Below are 8,288 nucleotides of genomic sequence, written 5' to 3'. Positions count from 1 at the left end.
GGTCTGTATGTGGGATCCGAACCCTCGGCGGGAGCGCCGCCATGCTCCCAAGTGGCGCACTGTAGCAGTGCGCCACCGGGCCGGCCCCAACTTTTGAGATTATCTAACATTTATTAACTTTATCAATCCTATACCTTTTATTTCTGACTGACCACCTCAGGAGAATACAGCATGTTTTTAATCAGTCCAGGATTCTAGGTTTGGTTTCTTATAGTAGTAACTTTGGTTCGATTCCCTGATCAGAGATCACATCACAGCCATATATAAAGGTCAAAAGGGAAACTGAAAGGCTATTGGTCTGCTCTGCATAACCTCCTTTGTCAACAAATAATGATTAATCAACTACCATAATCATATCATGTTGCCTAATAAAAAAAAAATGGTGGGGGAGGAATGAAAACTGTGTTCTGCTTATGAAGAACATATAGGTTTATATTCACATGGGATATCTAATCCATTTATTTAACATTTGGAAACTTGCAGGGCAAGGTGAGTTTGCATCTATTCCATGCCTTAGCATTTGACTTCCATAGCCTATGATCTTCTCTTCCATTGGCAACAACTTACTCAGATATAACTAAAATACATTAAAGATATCTCAGTGTGGTTTTGATTTGCATTTCCTGAATGCTGAGTGACGTTGAGCATTTTTTTCATGTGTCTGTTGGCCATTCGTATATCTTCCTCTTAGAAATGCCTATTTAGCTCTTTTGCCCATTTTTTAATTGGGTTACTTGTTTTTTTTTTGTTGTTGTTGTTGTAAAGTTGTTTCAGTTCCTTGTATATTCCGGATATTAATCCTTTGTCACATATATATATTTAGCAAATATTTTCTCCCACTCTGTTAGTTGTCTTTTAACTCTGTTAATTGTTTTATTTTTGCTGTGCAGAAGCTTTTTAGTTTGATATAATCCCATTTGTTTCTTTTTCGTTTGCTTGCCCGTGCTTTTGGGGTCATATTCATGAAGTCTGTGTCCAGTCCTACTTCCTGAAGTGTTTCTCTCATGTTTTCTTTTAGCAGTTTTATTGTTTCAGGGTGTATATTTAATTCTTTAATCCATTTTGAGTTGATTTTGGTATATGGTGAGAGGTATGGGTCTAGTTTCATTCTCCTGCATATGGATATCCAGTTATCCCAGCACCATTTGCTGAAGAGGCACTTCAGTTAGGATGGCTAATATCCAGAAGTCTGTGAATGATAAATGCTGACCAAGTTGTGGAGAAAAAGGAACTCTCATACACTGTTGGTAGGAATGAGCTGGTTGGACTGCAAAATGGTGCAGCCTCTATGGAAAATGGTATGGAGGTTCTTCAAACAATTGCAGTTAGATCTACCATATGACCCAGCTATCCCACTGCTGGGAATATACCCAGAGGAATGGAAATCATCAAGTCGAAGGTATACCTGTTCCCCAATGTTCATCGCAGCACTCTTTACAATAGCCAAGAGTTGGAACCAGCCCAAATGTCTATCATCAGATGAGTGGATATGGCAAATATGGTATATCTGCACCATGGAATACCACTCTGCTATAAAAACGAATGAAATATTGCCATTTGCAACAACATGGATGGACCTAGAGAGAATTATATTAAGTGAAATGAGTCAGACACAGAAAGAGAAATATCACATGTTCTCACTTATTTGTGGGAGCTAAAAATAAATAAATACACAAAAAACTGGGGGGGGGGAAGGGGAGGGAAGAAGACACAACAATTACCATTCCTTGAAGTTGACACAGCAAGCAAACAGAAAGGACATTATGGGGAGGGAGGGGGGAGAGGGAGGAGGGAGGGATGTTTCTGTAATTGGCCACAATAATCAACCGCATTGTATATTGACAAAATAAAATAAAATATATATAATAAAGATAATCTCTTCTTTTCCTATCCCAGGTTTATTTTTCTGAGTCATAGTAGTTAATACATTCTCTCATAAATGGTCCCTAGAAATTAAGCAATCAATTGTGCTTGATACCAAACAGTGGCCTGCTCAGGATCACACTCTCATATTAACTCTTTTTTTCTCTGCTTCACTTTACATTTCCCTTACTTCTGCTATCCTGAGCTAGCACTACCAAAGAGTGGTAGTGGCATATAAGATTTTGCCTCTGGAGCGCAGCGACGCTCCCACCGTGGGTTCAGATCCTATATAGGGATGGCCAGTGTGCTCACTGGCTGCGCGCGGTGTGGGCAACACCACACCAAGGGTTGCGATCCCCTTACTGGTCACGAAAAAGACGAAAAAAAAAAAAAAGATTTTGCCTCAGGCTGTGCTTTCCAGGGATACAAAACTAAGACAGAGACTGTTTACATAAATTTTATTTAATTTTATATTTTGTTTTGTTTTTGTTTTTGGTGGCTGGCCAGTACAGGGATCCAAACTCTTGAACTCGTTGTTACAAGGTGGTGCTCTAACCAACTGAGCTAACCAGCAAGCCCTACATAAATTTTAAAAACATACACAATTATTTATTCTTATCAGTTACAAAATTACAATAACATTCATGATGCAGCTACACAATAACATCAGAATAGCAGGTACCTTTGGGCGAGGAAGAATGTAGGAATGCTTTAACTGTACTAGGGTACTTCAAAAAGTTCAAGCAAAATTTTGTATTATCTTTTAACTTTATTTTTCCATGAATTATTTTTAAGTACCCTCATATTTGTAATGTTCTACCTATACAAAGAAAAAGAAATAGATCATAAGTAAATATGGTAAGACTTTGTTTATATTTGTAATATCTAAGTAGTTAGACATGTAATCTCTTATTTTTTGTGTATTTCATTTTTTTAAAGAGATTATTCAACTCTATACTCTCTAAGATGCATTCCAAATGTAACTTTATTTTACTGAAAAAAAAATTTAAATTGATATGTAGTGCACAATACCATAAAATTCTCCCTTTTAACATGTACAATTTGGTGGTTTTTACTATATTCAGAATGTTAGGTAACCATCACTACTTTCTAGTTCCAGAACGTTATCATTACCTCAGAAATAATCCTATTAGCAGTTGTAAGGGTCAAAGGAAAACTTCATCACTGAAGGTCATTAATAAAAATCGCTGATGGGTTTAGACCAATATGAAGAAAGGGCATAACAAATTTTACTATTTAACATGCTGGGAAGGGGCAAAGTACAGGCAAAATCATAAGAGAGTAATGTCCCAATTTCCAATGAGCATAGCAAAGTTTATATAACATAGTTCATGAGAGAGAGAAGGTGGGGGAAGATACCAGCCACAGAACAAGCTCTTGGGTGGTGTGTGGAGGGGTGTCCTCACAGGTGAAAAAAGGAAGTCATGAGTTAAAGCTAGATACAGACATCTTGTATGCAAAAGAAAATACTTCAGGTAATCTAACAGCTGCCCTCAGACAGAATAGACGGTAGCCAAAGGAGGGGTGCCTCAGAGGAAGCCTGGCTGTTTGCATTTACTGATGTAAATTTATTTCCACAAAGAAACAGCTTTCTAGCCAATCTTGTTTTTCCAATCTTTCTGAATAAGCCATCTTGAAATATGTCAAAGAAATATATTTTAGGGCCAAAATATTTTGTTTTCCCACAATCATCCCCCATATCCAGCCTCCCACCTACCCTGCCCTCTGGAAACCACTAATCTATTCTTTGTCTTTGTGAATTTCCCTATTCTGGACATTTCAAAAAATGATTCCATTTATTTACATGTTCTTTTATGTCTGGCTTCTTTCACTTATTATAATGTATTCAAGATTCATCCATGTTGTAGTAGGTATCAGTTTGTAATTAATTTATGGCTAAATAATATTCTATTGTACAGATTTATCACATATATCCATTTATGTGTTTATGGACATTTGGGTTGTTTCCACATTTTGGCTATTATGACTAAAGTTGCTATGAACATTTTAGTGCGTGTTTTAGCATGGGCTTATATTTTTGTTTCTCTTGGGTATATACATAGGAGTAGAATTGTTGAGTTGTATGGTAACTCTGTGTTTAACCATTTGAGAAACTGCCAAACTGTTTTCCTAAGTGACCATACCATTTTACATTCCCACCACTGATGTATGAGGCTTCCAGTTTCTCCACATTCTCACAATAACAGGGATTTTGTTTGTTTTTATTGTTTGCTTGTTTTCATTCATTTGTTTTTGCATTTCTCTGATGACAAATGATGTTATGCACCTTTTTATATGCTTATTGGCGAAAGGTTCAGTTCTTGGCCCATTTTGAAATTGGTTTGTTTTGTTATTGCTGAGTTGTCAGAGTTTTTTAAAATATATTTGGGATACATGTCCCTTATCAGATATATGATTTCTAAACATTTAATTCCACTTTGTGAGTTTTCTTTTCACTTTCCTGATGGTGTCCTTTGAATCACAAAAGATTTTAACTTTGATGATATCCTATTTACCTACTATTTTTTGGTTGTTTCTGCTTTTGGTATCATATCTAAGAAACCATTCCTTAATCCAAGATCATGAAAATTTACCCTTATGTTTTCCTTTAAAAGTTTTATAGTTTGAGTTCTTATGTTGGATTTTTATCCATTTTAAGTTTTTTGTTTGTTTGTTTTTTGTATGTGGTGTGACATAGGTGCCCAAATTCATTCTTTTGCATGTGGATATTCAGTTGTCCCAGCAACATTTGTTGAAAAGACTATTTTCCCCATTAAACAGTCTTGACAACCTTATCTAAAATCAATTAGCCATAGAAGTATGGGTTTCTTTCTGGACTCTCAACTCTTTTCCATTGAAATATGTGTCTATCCTTATGCCAATACTACGTTGTCTTGATTATTGTAGCTTTGTAGTAGGTTTTGATACCAGGAAACGAGTCCTTCTACTTTCTTTTTCTTCAAGATTATTTGTTCTATTATGGGCCACTTGAAATTCAATATGAATTTTAAGATTAGCTTGTCCATTTCTGCAAAAATGCCAGCTAGCATTTGATAGGTACTACCTTAAATCTGTATATCAATTTGACACATTGACAATATTAAGTCTTCCAATCCATGAAAAATAATTTCCTTCCCATTTACTTAGGTCTTCTCATTTTCCTTCAGTAAGTTTTGTAGTTTCCAGTCTACAAACATTGTACTAATTTTGTTCAATTTATTTTTATATTATTCTTCTAAAGGCTATTAGACCTGGAATTGTTTTCTTAATTTTGTTTTAGGATTTTTCATTATAAGCTTATAGAAATACAATGGATTTTTGTGTGTTGATTTTGTATTCTGCAGCCTTGCTGAACTACTTTATTAATTCTTATCATTTTTAATTGATATGCTAGAATTTTCTGCATAAATGATGATGTCATCTGCAAAAAGAAATAGTTTTACTTTTTCTTTGCAATCTGGATGTCTCTTATTAAATTTCTTGTGTAATTTCCATGGCTTGTACTTCCAACACTGAGTAGAAGTAGTGAGGGCAGACAACCTTGTCTTATTCCTAATCTTAGCAGGAAAGCTTTCAGTCTTTCACCATTAAGTATGATGCTAGAGTGGGTTTTTCAAAGATGCTTTTTTAACTGTTTAAGGAAGTTCCCTTCTATTCTTAGTTTGTTGAATGTTTTTATTATGAAAGGGTGTTGGGTTTTTTCAAATGCTTTTCCTTTATATGCTTAAATGATCATGTGTTTTTTCCTTTATGCTCTTAATATGGTGTGTTATATTGATTGATGTTAGTATCCCAAATCAACCTTGCATTCAGAGGATAAATCCTAGTTTATCATGTATTATAATCACTTTTATTGCTGGATTCTGTTTGCTAGTATTTTTGTGTGTTTTGGGGGGGGGGATTTTTCCATCTATATTCATAACAGAAAACCTGTAGCTTTCTTTTTTTGTGCTATTTCTGGTTTTGGTATCAGGGTAATACTGGCCTCAAAAAATAAGAAGTGTTCCATCTTCTATTTTTTGAAAAAGTTTGAGAAGTAATGGTGCTAGTACTACTTAAAACGTTTTTGGAGTTTACCAGTAACAACATTTGGTCTTGGAATTTTATTTGTGACAAGTTCTGTTTATTTTTTAAATATCTTTACATTTATATATCTATTATGATTTTTTGTATCTTTTTGAATCAGTTTCAGTAGTTTATGTCTTTCTAGGAATTTGTTCATTTTATTGAGATTATCTAATTCATTGCCATACAATAATATTCCCTTATCATTTTTTTCATTTATTTAAATTGGTAGTTATGTCCTCTTCCTTCATTCCTGATTTTAGTAATTTGAGTCTTATCTCTTTTTTTCTTGGTGAGTGTAGCTAAAGGTCTGTTAATTTTGTCGATCTTTTCAAGGAAACGAATTTTGGTTTTGTTGATTTTCTCTAGCTTTCCTATTGTCAATTTCATTTATTTCCACTCTTATTATTTCTATTCTTATGCTTACTTTGTTTGTTATTCTTTTACTAGCTTATTTATGTGGAAGGTCAGTTATCAATACGTTGTCTTTCTTTTTCTTTTAATTTAGGCATTGTCAGCTATAAATTTCCTTTTAAACACTAATTTAGCCATATTCCATAAGCATTTGTATGTACTATTTTCATTTTTATTCATGTCAAAATATTTTCCAATTTCTCTTGTCACATGAGCCATTGTTTATTTAGGAATATGTTGTTTATTTTTCATATATTTGTTAATTTTCCAAATTTCTTCCTGTTATTGATACCCACACACACGTATATTTAAAATGTACAACATGATGTTGTAATATACATATACATAGTGAGGTGATTACTACAGTCAAGCAAATTAACGTATTCATCATCTCATATACTTACCTGTATCTTGTGGTAGGAGTACCTAACCTAAAATCTACTCACTTGGCAAATTTCCAATATACAGTTTATTAGTGTGTATAGTCTTGATGTTGTACATTAGAACTCTAGACTCATTCATTTTACATAACCGCTACTTTGTGTCTTTGTCCTACGTGTAATTTTATTCCATTGTACTCAAAGAAGATGCTTTATATAATTTCAATTTTTAAAAATTTACTGAGACTTGTTTTGTGGCCTAGCATATGGTCTATCCTGGAGAATGTTCCATGGGCACTGGAAAAGCATGTGTATTCTGCTGTTGTTGGATGGAGTGTTCTATCATTGTGTATAAATTGAGTTCATTTATAATTTGTTGTTCAAATCTATTACCTTGTTGGTCTTCTGTTTCAGTTGTTCTATGTATTACTAAAAGCAAGATATTAAAGTCCCCAGCTATTATTATTAAACTGTCTATTTCTCCCTTCAATTCTGTCAGTTTTTGTTTCATGTATTTTGGGAATCTTTTATTATGTCTATACATGTTTATAATTATTATATGTGTTTGATAGATTGTCATTATATTATTGTAAAATGCCCTTCTTTGATTCTAGTAACAATTCTTGCCTTAAATTCTATTTTTTTTTAATATCAGTATAGTTACTCCCAGTCATTTTTGGTTATTGTTTGCATAATATATCTATTTTCAGTTTTTACTTGCAATCCGTTTGTGTCTTTGAATCTAAAATGTATCTTTTTATACAGATTATACTTATAGTTGCATTATATTTTATATCAATTGACCGAATCTCTGCCTTTTAATTAGTGTTTAATCCATTCATATTTAATTTCTGCCCAACTCAAATTTATAATTATTGTCTTATATACTTGTCTTCAAAATCAGATAGGTATATAAAATCAGATGTATTTTGTTACAAATAAAAATACCTTTATAATGTCTTTTACGTTTACCTATGTAGTTTCCTTTACTGGTACTTTTTATTTCTTCTTTGGGATTCAAGTTAATGTCTAGTGCTTTTTCGTTTCATCTTGCAGAACTTCCTTTAGTATTTATTTTAGGGCAGGTCTGCTAGTAATAATTCTGTTTTTTGTTATCCAGCTCTTCTGGGCCTCCATGGTTTCTAATAAGAAATTAACTGTTAATCATATTAGGCATCTTTGTACATGGTATGTTGCTTGTGTCCTTCTGCTTTAAAGATTATCTCCTTGTCTTTGGCTTTTGACAGTTTGATTATACTGTATCTTAGGTGTGAATCTCTTTGAGCCTATTGTACTTAGAGTTCATTAAGCTTCTTGGACATGTAACTTAAAATTTTTCATCAAATTTGGCAAGGTTTTGGCCATTATTTCTTCAAATATTTTTTTACCCTTTCTCTCTCTCTTTCCTGTCTTTCTAGGACTCGCATAATGGATATGTTGGTATGCTTGATGAAATCCAACAGATATCCTTAGGTCATGTTCATTTTCTTCATTCTTTCTTGCCCCAATTTTTTTTTTTTTTTTTTTTTTTTTTTTTTTTTTTTG

Source organism: Galeopterus variegatus, unplaced genomic scaffold (assembly GCF_000696425.1).
Source record: "Galeopterus variegatus unplaced genomic scaffold, G_variegatus-3.0.2 Scaffold499, whole genome shotgun sequence".
Lineage (NCBI taxonomy): Eukaryota > Metazoa > Chordata > Mammalia > Dermoptera > Cynocephalidae > Galeopterus > Galeopterus variegatus.
The sequence above is the reverse complement of the archived record's forward strand: the minus strand, read 5'-3'. Positions refer to the sequence as shown.